The following is a 12,124-nucleotide window of genomic DNA, read 5'->3' as shown; positions in this document are numbered from 1 at the left end:
TCAATGTCCATCAGACCTGTTGTCTCACACCTCACATGAAACCGATTAAACACGTGTGAGACCACCTTCATCTAGTTTGATCAAGCCGTTGGCCAATATGGGTCATGTAAGAGTGCATTACATTCATATCCTTGGGGGAGGTCAGGTACCGGCCCTGTCTTTTATTGTTATACTGATTCTACTGCAGTAGGAGCTGTGGTAGTAGTTGTAGTATCAGTAGTAGTAGTAGTATTAGTGGTTATGGCGTGCACGATTTGGATTTTGCCTAGTTCAACACCCCCCTAAATATTTGCTCAAATGTTCATTTTAATACCCTAGAAGATCCCTGGAATACTGCTGATACGCCCTTTTGATAAGCTGCTAGTACAGAGTACGTTTTTATTTAGTTCAGCATCCCCCAAATATTCCCTGAAAGTTTCAAATTCCTACCCTTAGCCCCAGTAGTAGTAGTCATAGCAATAACAGTAGTAGTAGCAGTAGTAGTAGTAGTAGTAGTTGCAGTATACATATAATGCTCCCTGACAGTTCCAGCTTAATGTTCTTAACCTCGGTAAAAGCAGTAAGTGTATCAGTCATTATTGTGGCAATAGAGGCAAAATGCATAAAGTGCCTTTTGGTTAGTTCACAATCTACCTGAACATTTCCTTGGTCCGTTAATCATCCCCCTCATCATTTCCTAAAGGTTCCAATTTAATACACTCAGTCACTGAGTTTTCCCTTTTGACAACCAGAATATCCATAACATATTTTGACTTAGTTCAAATTTCCCCTCAAAATTCTCTGTCGTTTCGGATGTTGGGTGCGTCAACCCCTCCCCATAGCCCTCAGAGCAAGGACTGTAAGCTATGCAATTTACCACTTTTTATGTACAGTCTTTGTTGTTGGGAAACAGGGCATGGTGTGACGTTTGGTGTTCAAAAGACCAAAAGACCTTCTTTCCCAATTCCAAATAATATATATAGACAATGGCCAAACTGCATAACTTACAGCCATTGCTCTGAGGTCTGTGGGAGGGGGTTGACATCCCAAAGATCCCCAGAGACATAGTTACTGGACCTTTCAACTGTATCACCATTTGAACAAAATGACTATCTCACAGTTTTTATTGGATGCGCTTGGAGAATTGTTGGACTTAGGAGGGAGGCTGCTTACCCTTTAATTTCTTTTGACTCCTAAAAATGGCACTAGAACTTTTCATTTCCAATCAGATAAGCTCTTTTAAAAGTTTCTATAAAAGCGCTGCGCTGCCTATGCTATTATTTATATACTCTTTTGAAAACCTGAATGTGTATAGTTTTTTTTTAGTTTACTCCCCCCCACCCCAAATGCTCCCTAAGATTTTAGCCTTAGCATCCTTAGCCTCATTAGTTACAGCAACCACAGTAACAATATTAGTAGTATACACATAGTGCCTTTTGGTTAGTTTAAAATTCACCACAGAATGCCCTAAAGTTTCAACTTAATAGTGCAATCGGTCCCTGAGATATTGCCCTTTTGCCCTTTGGACAAACTGCATGCTCTAAGTTCGTTTTAATTTAGTTCAACGTCTATCAAAACACCCCCTGAAAGCTTCACCTTAATTTCCTTAACCTCAGTAGTAGCAGTAACATTAGTAGCAGTATACATATAGCAACTTTTTTTTTTCTTCAACTCTCAACACACACTGAAAGTTTCAAACCGTTCCTGAGTAATTGTTGATATGTCCTCTTGACAACCTGTATAGGGATGATGTGTTTTGATTAAACACATTTTTTCAACATTCTCATACCTTTAGCTTTAGTAGCAGTGATACCACTAATAATAGCGGTAGCAGTAGTAGTAGTATTAGCAGCATTAGTAGCAGCCTTAGCATTTGTAGCAGTAGCAGTAGTAGTAGTGCTAATAGTAGTAGCAGTAGAAGTAGTAGTAGGATACAAATATCGCCTCTTGGTTACTCCATCATTCCCCACAACAAGCCCTATAAGTTCCAACATCACACAATATGTCGTTATTAAGATATTGCTGATGCACCATTTTGACAACCTGCATACAGACGTCGTATTGTGGTTCAGTTCAACTTCCCCCTCAATATTCTTTGAAAGTTTAACTTTCATGTATTTAGTCATAATTGTGATAATAATCACGGTAGCGATAGTAGGAGTACTAGCAGTAGCCTACTAGTTGTAGAACTAGCAGCAGTATTAACAGTAATAGCACTAGCACTAGTAGCAGCCATATTGATTTAGTTTAATTTTCTCCACAAAACTTCCTAAAATTTTTATCTTGATACTCTTAGCGTTAGTAGTTGCAATAAAAGTAGTAGTTGGAGTAGTTGCAGTAGTGGTAGAAGAATTGGTAGTAGTATTAGCAGTATCGTCCACATATTGCCTTTTGGACAATGGATCTTCCTCTTTAAGCATTCCCTGAAAGCTCCCACTTAATACCTTAATCCATTCTCAAGATACGCCCTTTTGACAATCTGCACACACATAGAGTGCTTTGATTTAGTTCAAAGCTACCCTCTCTATTCTCTCAAATATTCACCTTCATTTCATTAATCTTATGAGTACTAGCATTACAGTAGTAGAGGTAGTAGGTGGAGCAGTAGTAGTATTCTTAGTGTTGTATTAGTAGTAGTAGTAACACCAGTAGATTCTGTATGCACATAGTATGTTCAATTTTCCCCTCAATATTTACTCAAATTTTCACTTTAATACCCTCAGCTTTGGTACTGCTCGCTACAGAAGCAGTAGTTGTGGTAGTAGTTGTAGTAGTAGCAGTAATAGAAGTAGTAGCAGTAATTATAGGAAATATTGCCTTCTTGGTCCATTATCTTTTTCTACGACTCCCAAATTAATCCAATCAGTCATTCCTGAGTTACGCCTTTTTGACAACCTGTATGCGCATAAATTGTTTTGATTTAGGGACTGGCATCACAAGAGACATAGTTACTGTACTTTTCAACTGTTCTAAACAAACAGACTAAATGAAAATTTTGATTGGATATATTTGGGGAATGGATGGGCGTGGGAGACGCCCTCCAATCACTTGGACGCCCTCCAATCACTTTTGACGCTTAAAAAAGGCACTGGAACTTTCAATGTACAATCGAATAAGCTCCTTCCAAAGTTTCTATATGTAGTCCCTTGGTGAAAAGAATAATAAAATAATACTTTGTGCTTGCACTGTCTATGATTGAGCTCTGAGAGGTGGATTAAAACGTTCTCCGTGATTTTTCTTCGGTTAGATCAGTGGTTCCCAACCAATATAGGGCTATGCCCCACTAAGATATTTCTAAAATCATGATGCCCCCCTCTAGGTATTTAAATTTTGTAATTCAAAACTTTATGTTTATTCATCTGAAGAAAGCTTAAAAGGCCATTAACTGGGTATCTAATTTTATTTATAAATTTATATGGATATATTAATTTTTAGGTCGTTCTATAGGCTTTTTTTTTTATAGCTGAAAAATATTATCTGGAACAAGCACCTTTTATAGGTTACATAACAACTGAACCATCGTGTAATTGCACCCCTTGCACCTAAACCTTTGTGCATCAGACCCCAGGTGCAACTGACCTCCCGTGTTACTGAACCTCCGTATAACTGAACCCCCATGCAACTGAGTCCTCCTGCAACGGAACCTAAATCCAACTGAAGCCATTTGAGCTGAACCCTTATGCAGCTCAATCCCCGTGGAACTGAACCCCCGTTTAACTGAATCTCCTTCAAGCTCAATCCCAATTTAACGGAACCTTCGTGCAACTGAATCCTCATCCAACTTAACCCAAATTTACTTGAGCCCGCTTGCAACTGCAACCCGTAAAAATCAACCCTAGTGCAACTCAACCCCCATTCAACCTCAACCCTCTTACAACTTATTCTCCGTGTAACTAACCCTTGTGCAACTCAACACCCATTTATTTTAAAATTAACCAAATTAACCATATTTAGCTCAGCCCTCTTCAAATATGATATAAACACAAAGGTAATTCAGTTCGTTTTGTAGGAGGTGACAAAAGCTGACTCGAATGAAATGGTCTTTATTTGTTGGTTAATTATTTTATGCCGCTTCGATGTAAAGATATACCCCCCCCCCGATCTAAAAAACAAAAATTTATCCTTCTTTCCTATATATTTGAAAACATATAGACACATGAAAATATATATTTTCATTTGTCTTAAAGTGAAAAAAAAATCTCATAAGAAACACTTGCCGTTAATGTTGATACTGGAATTATAGCTATTATTTAGACTAATTTAAAAAACTAGGGCATAACTTATAACCCTTGCCTGAAGACTGTGAGGGGAGTGTTCTGCTCAAAGGTATAATTTCCAGAATTGGATGTGTTTGGGGAAATGGTGGGCGAGGAAGGGGTGTTAATTGCCTTCCCATCACTTTTGACTATTAAAAAGGGCACAAGCCACTCCAATTTCCAATTGAATGAGCCCTTTTGAAGTTTCTACAACTTCTTTGATACGAAGTGCCCTGGTATAAAGGAAAAAAAAAAATAATAAATAATATATTGTGCCAACATCGTTCTTATATGCCCGTAGGGTATAACTTCAAACCCTTGCCCGGAGGGTTGGGGGGGGGAGTGTCCTCCTCAAAAACATATTTTCTATTTTGAAATCAACCACGCTGAACAAAATGGCTATCTAAAAATTTTGATTGGATGTGTTTGGGGAAATGGTGGGCGTGGAAAGGCTGTTAGTTGCCTTCCAATCACTTTCAACTATTAAAAAGGGCACACACAACTCCAATTTCCAATCGAATGAGCCCTTTTCGAAGGTCTACGACAACTCCTTCGATACGAAGTGCCCTGGTATGAAGAAAAGAAATACATTGTGCCAACAACGTTCTTTACTTAGGCAGCGCGATTGTGCCGGATATCGAAAACAGTTTTTGGGAAGTTGTAAAAAGAGCCAGAAATACTGATAAGTCTCCCGTCTTCTGCTTTATTTCTCCAGCACTGATAGGGCACTACAATATCGTAGAGAGCTGTTTAATGTTATTTGGAATCTAAAATTCACATTTACTCACTTTTTGAAATTTCTTTATTACAAAACCATCATAAAATGCATTATGGCACCAAAATCTCATTTTTGCGTCATTTCAGAAGTGTAAAGGCTTGAAACTATAAAACGAAAAATTAAGCAAGAAAAAGGGGTTTAAAACTTGTTAAAGCAGTGAATAAATAACAACAAAATAAATACTTTATTAAAAAACACCGAATATTTCGGCTCCACGTCCCGGAGCCTTTCTCAACAGAAAAAAAGAGAAAACCCCAAAAAAATGTTCTTTAAAAAAAAAAAAAAATGTTTTTTGTTTCTCTCTTTTTTTCCGTTGAGAAAGGCTCCCGGACGTGGAGCCGAAATATTCGGTTTTTTTTTTTAATTAAGTGTTTATTTTGTTGTTATTTATTCACTGATTTAATAAAATTAAAACCCATGTTTGTTGCTTAGTTTTTCGTAAATGGAAAAGCAGCGTTTTCTAAGAAATTATTTAGGAAACCGTAAAAGGTCTACCACTGAAATCTCCATGATCTAAAATCATCACGCTGGTGTTTAAAATATTCCTCTTAAATTCTTTTACCACCCAGTCACCTTTGCAAGTGCAAAGCAAAAACAAAAGTTTCGGAAAAAACTACCACGTGAAAAAAATCTTCCGAATACAAAGCTGATTCGTTAATGATAGAAGCCATTTACTTTGATTTCAACACTAAAATTAATTACAAAGCAATATCTTGGAAATCATAGGCAGCGCGCTACTGCTGCCTAAGTAAAGCTGTTAAAATGACCTCGATACTTATCCTTCTGCTTGCGCGCTTCCAGGCTAACCATTTACGTCGGGCTTCAATAGAACTAATGCTGTGATTCTTAGATTAGAGGATGTTTCGTAAGTACATCCTAAGACAACAGTGGCTATACATGACGTATGAAAAGGAAGAAAAAATAATAAATTAATAATAAAATTAAATAGCCGAGAAACACGAGGGTAATGTCAGTCAGTGGAACGAAAAGAAGCGAAAATAAGCAGATATTTCAACAAAGATCTCCACCAAGCCGTCTTTAGTGCTATAGGAAAAAAAAAAAAATACTAACCTTTTGAAGTAAACTAAAACAGAGGAGAAAAAACACAGAATCAAGAAAAAAACTAGCCAGAATAAATGAAAGACCATTTACCAATAAGATTGGACAAGAATTCTCTACTTAGCGACAGACTTAGATTGCCTACTAACCCGATTTTCATTTAAAATGCGGTCAGATGATCTTAATTTAAACTGTGGAAAAATGTTCCTCAGTTTAGTCATGCTAGAAATAAAAAGTTGGTTATATAAATGGAAGAGAACTGGGAACAAAGTTTTCGTTGACATACTAACTCCACCCCCTTTCACCCAATAACTAAAAATAAAAGGTTTTAAGAATAATGCTTATATGTTTTACAAGGTACCCATAATTGCTCTAACCCCTTGATTCCCGATGTGGGGCATATGCCCCACCGGTGGGGCGTGACAATATTTTGGTTAAAAAAAGAACATGTTTCATGCGAATAGCGTCACATTCAAGTGCATTAAAAGAGCACAAAAAACATGATAGTGTTGCACTGACGTTACACATTGTATAAAAGGGGTGTGGGTGTAACTGAACCAATATAACTGAGCGTCCATGCTACTCAACCCCATTTAATTGCATCCTCGTCCAAAAGAACCCCTGTTTAACTGCATTCACGTGCAACTCAGAACTTTTTAACTCAACCCTCGTGCAATTAGACCTTTGTGCAGCTCAACCCTATTTGACTGAACGCTCGTGCAACTGAACCCCTGTTTAACTGGGCTTCGTGGAAATCAGCCCCATTAAACTGAACCCTGGTTTAGCTGATCCCCTGTGCAGCTCAACCCCATTTAACTGAACCCTCATTCCACTGAACTCAACCCAAGGCCTAAGAATAAGTTAGAACTAGTACTGATAAGAAAATCAAAATTTGCTTCTCGCTTCGTTTGGAGTTTCTGACTTATGCTACCCGTTTGGGCAAGCTAAACTAATTTGGACCAAAGAAAAAGAACCGGCAGAGCCCCGGTTGCAACTATTTCCTATCACTGTCAGCCAGTGAAGACGCTACTCTTTCGGGAGGCTCCTTGCGTGTATCTTTTCGTGCATGGCAAAGTAATAATTATTACATTCAAGTAGGACTTTTTCCTGTTTCCATTTGAATGACCAGATTTTGATTTCTTTCCCCGTATTTGTTCAAATATTGTAACTATTCTTTAAATGTGTGTATGGGGAGGAGGGGCGTCGTTGAGCTTGAGCCTCAGCTCTAAGATTAGAAATAGATTAATCTGGTCGGAGCTAAATTTAATAGGATATAGTTTCTGGTCTAGGAATACACAAAGTAAGAAAGAAATTGAAGAAAAATTGAAAGGTATTGGGAAGAAATCAAGCTTACAGGCTCTAAAGTTTCTGGCGAAAAAAAAATTCTAAAAAAATATTGTGACGGTAGCTATTATTACACTTGTAAGCAGGTTTGAATAGTGAACCAATCGTCTTTCTATTTGGAAATTTCTGGTAAAGTATGCTATATAGCATAAAAGTACACAAAACCATTCACCAGTTAATTCACAGCTTTATGAGGAGGGGGAAATAAAACACTAATCCCGAGAACCTCAGAAGGTTATCTATTTCAGTGCTCCTACAATGTTCCAGTGACTGACTAGTCCAGGGAAAAAGAGAAAGAGAAAAAGACACATTTGGTTATCAAGCCCTTTTTCGTAATTAATTATAAAAAATGTTTCCACAAAATAAGTTTTTCAAAGAAAAGTAAAGAACTCAAAACAAGTAGAAATTAACACAAGTTGGGCGCAAAACCCTATGCCCAAGGCCAGAACAAAATTTGCACTTTACTGAAGAAAATATAAATGTTCTTACTTTTATAACTTTAATAAATCAAATAATATTAACATTTTGATTACTAAATATCAGAATATGTATATTAAACTGACAATGCACATTCATTTGTATTTTTTCAGTAAAGTGAAAATTTTGTTCTGGCCTTGGGAAGGCATAGGGGGTTTTGCGCCCAACTTATGTTAATGTCTGCTCGTTTTGAGTTTGACTCGGTTATTTATTGTAATTTCTGTTCGTGTTGGGTTTCATTTATTTATCGATGCTGATTTGTGGTAGTTTCACGCTTGGTAGATTATTTGATTTGATTAATGCCCATTTTTTGTTTAATGGAGTTCTTTACTTTTCTTTGAAAAACCTATTTTGTGGAAAAAGTTTTTGAAACTAATTTCTGTTCGTTTTATATTTACATAGTCTTTTCAGGGAAAAAGAAAATAATACTTTAAATCTTTCCATTTCTTAAGACTTAACAGTTTGGCCTGCTATTTGTATGCTGGAGAAAAATTTTCAGCATTTTTTAACAACAGACACCCTCTTAAAAATCTGGACACAAATAGTGCTGTTTAATTTAGTTTCATACCTCCTCTAGTTGACCTGAAATGGAAAACTTGATACCATTTGCAAAAAAAATCTGTTTACTTTCTTGGATAGCTTGGATACACTTACCCTATTTTGATTTGGTTGAATTTTCAGAGCAGAAGTAGCCCCGAAAGTTTGAACATAATACCCCCAGTCGTTCTAGGGATACTGCTGAGATGCCTTATTGGGAATTAGCATTAACACAGTGCATTTTGATTTAATTTTAAGGAAAAATTTAGTTTTTAAGCATAATATGCAAATGGGAGGGTGGGCGTGGGAGGGTGGGAGTGGAAGGGGGATTAGTTGCCCTCCAATCACTTTCGACTATTAAAAAGGGCATAAGACCTATCTATTTTCAATCGAATGAGCCCTTTTAGAAGTTCCCACAACAACTCCTTCGATACGAAGTGCCCTGGTCTAAACAACAGCAACAACAAAAATATCACTAATCACTTTCGTCACAAATGGAATGAGCCATTTTTCAAGTTTCTACGACAAAGAACTCAATAAAAACCTTAAATGCCCACAGGGCATAACTTATAACCCTTGCCCTGAGGTTGTGTCCTCAAAAACATATTTTATATCTGGAAATCGGCTATGCTGAACAAAATGGTTATCTCAAAATTTTGATTGGATGTGTTAGGGGGAATGATGGGTGTGGGGGGGGGGAGCTATTTACCCTCCAATCACTTTCGACTATTAAAAAGGGCACCAGCCCTTTGAATTTCCAATCGAATATGCCTGTTCGGAAGTTTCCCTTGCCCTGAGGGTTGTGGGGGAGTGCCCTCTTCAAAAACATATTTTCTATCTGGGAATCAACTACGCTGAACAAAATAGCTATCTAAAATATTGATTGGATGTGTTTGGAGAAAAGATGGGCGTGAGAGGAGGTTTAGTTGCCTTCAAATCACTTTCGACTATGATAAAGGGCACTAGCCATTTGAATTTACAATCGAATGAGCCCTTTTTTAAGTTTCTACGACAAAGATTTCAATAAAAACCTTATATAACCCCAGGTCATAACTTATAACCCTTGCCCTAAAGACTGTGGGGGGGGGGAGTGTCCTGTTCAAAGTTTTAATTTCCTGAACTTAGAACTGCGTGGAACAAAATGGCTATCTCGAAATCTTTATTGGATATGTTTGGGGAAATGGTGATCGAGGGAGGGGTCTTAGTTACTTTTCAATCATTTTCGACTATTAAAAAGCGCACCACCCTTTTAATTTTCAATTGAAATGCCCTTTTGTGAAGTTTCTATGACAACGCGTTATATAAACCCTTATATGCCCCCTGGGCATAACTTACAACCCTGGCCCTGAGGGCTGTGGGGGGGGGGGGTGTGTGTCAGCCTCAAATACCTAAGTACTAGAACCGACCACTCCGTGGAATACCCTGGCTATCACGGTTTTGATTAGATTGGGGAGGGGAAAAGGTAGGCGTGAGAGGGGGGTTAGTTAGCCTCCAATCACTTTCGACTATTTAAAAGGGCACTAGCCCTTTGAATTTCCAATCAAATGAGCCTTTTTTACAGTTTCTACGACAACGCCTTCTATAAGAAACTTTATATGCCCCCAGGGCATAACTTACAACCCTTGCCTTTAGGGCTTGCCCTAAGTTGGACTGTCCTCAAAAACATAATTTCTATCTGGAAATCAACTACGTTGAACAAAATGGGTATCTCAAAATTTTGATTGGATGTGTTTTTGGAAATGGTGGGCGTGGAAGGGGTGTTAGTCAACTTCCAATCACTTTCGACTATTAAAGAAACTTTATATGCCCCCAGGGCATAACTTACAACCCTTGCCCTAAGGGCTTGCCCTAAGTAGGACTGTCCTCAAAAACATAATTTCTATCTGGAAATCAACTACGTTGAACAAAATGGGTATCTCAAAATTTTGATTGGATGTGTTTTTGGAAATGGTGGGCGTGGAAGGGGTGTTAGTCAACTTCCAATCACTTTCGACTATTAAAAAGGGCACAAGCCACTCCAATTTCCAATTGGATGAGCACTTTTGAAGTTTCTACGACAACTTCTTCGATACGAAGTGCCCTGCTCTAAAGGAAAAACTTAATAAATAATACATTCTTCCAACAACGTTCTTATATGCCCCCAGGGCATAACTTAAAACTCTTGCCCTAAAGACTGCGGGGGATTGTCCTCCTCTTTATTTAGTCCCCGTTTCTTGTCTCGTTCACGAGTGTCCCCGTTCTTCACTTAGGCAGCGCGATCGCGCTGCCTATGATTTATGCAACAAATTTCTATATAAACCTTATATGCCCCCAGGGCATAACTTACAACCCTTGCACTGAGAGCTCTGAGGGGTTTATCTTCCTAAAAGACCTAATTTCCAGAATGTTCAACTACGTTGAACAAAGCAGATATCTCAAAATTTTTATTGGATGTGTTTTGAAAAATTGTGGTCGTGAGAGGGTCATTAGTCACTATCCAATCACTTTCAACTGTTAAAAAAGGCATTACCCCTTTCAATTTCCAATTGAATGAGCCCGTTTGAATTTTCTACGACAGCGATTTTAATAAAAACTTTATTTGCCCCCAGGGCATAACTTACAACCCTTGCCCTGAGGGCTCTGAGAGGGGTTATCATCCTAAAAGACCTACTTTCCAGAAGTTTCAACTACATTGAACAAAATGGATATCTCAAAATTTTTATTGGATGTGTTTGGGAAAATGGTGGGCGTGAGAGGGGCGTTAGTCGCAATCAAATCACTTTCAACTATTAAAAATGGCACTAGCCCTTTCAATTTCCAATTGAATGAGCCCTTTTGAAGTTTCTACGACAACCCTTTTAATAAAACTTTATTTGCCCCCAGGGCATAACTTACAACCCTTGCCTTGAGGGCTGTGGGGGGAGGGGTTGTCATTCTTAAAGACCTAATTTCCAAAACTTTCAACTTGGTTGAATAAAATGGCTATCTAAAAATTTTTATTGGATGTGTTTGGGGGAATGATGGGTGTGGGGGGGGGGGGGCTAGATACCCTTCAATCACTTTCGACTATTAAAAAGGGCACTAGCTCTTTGAATATCCAATCGAATTAGCATTTTAAGTTTCTACGACAACGCCTTCTATAAAACCTTATATGTCCCGAGAGCATAACTTAAAACCCTTGCTTTGAGGGTTGTGGGGGAGTGTCCTCCTCAAAAACATATTTTCTATATGGAAATCAACTACGCTGAACAAAATGGATATCTCAAAATTTTGATTGGATGTGTTTGGGGGAATGATGGCCATGGGGGATGGGGGGCTAGATGCCGTCCAATCACTTTGGACTATTAAAAAAGGTACTAGCCCTTTGAATTTCCAATCGAATGAGCCTCTTTTGAAGATTCTACGACAACACCTTCTATAAAAAACCTTAAATGCCCCCAGGGCATTACTTAAAACCCTTGCCCTGAGGGTTGTGGGGGAGTATCCCTCTCAAAAACAATATTATCTATCTGGAAATCAACTCCAAATTGGCTATCTAAAATTTTTGATTGGATATGTTTGAGTGAATGATGGGCGTCGGGGGGGGGGGCGAGTTGCCCTCCAATCACTTTCGACTAATAAAAAGGGCACTAACCACTCCAATTATCAATCGAATGAGCCCTTTTCAAAGTTTCTACGACAAATCCTTCGATACGAAGTGCCCGGGTATGGAGAA

This window comes from Artemia sp. Qi Xiang Cuo, chromosome 14 (genome assembly GCF_049724085.1).
Source record: "Artemia sp. Qi Xiang Cuo chromosome 14, ASM4972408v1, whole genome shotgun sequence".
Taxonomy (NCBI): domain Eukaryota; kingdom Metazoa; phylum Arthropoda; class Branchiopoda; order Anostraca; family Artemiidae; genus Artemia; species Artemia sp. Qi Xiang Cuo.
Note: the sequence above shows the minus strand (reverse complement) of the source record.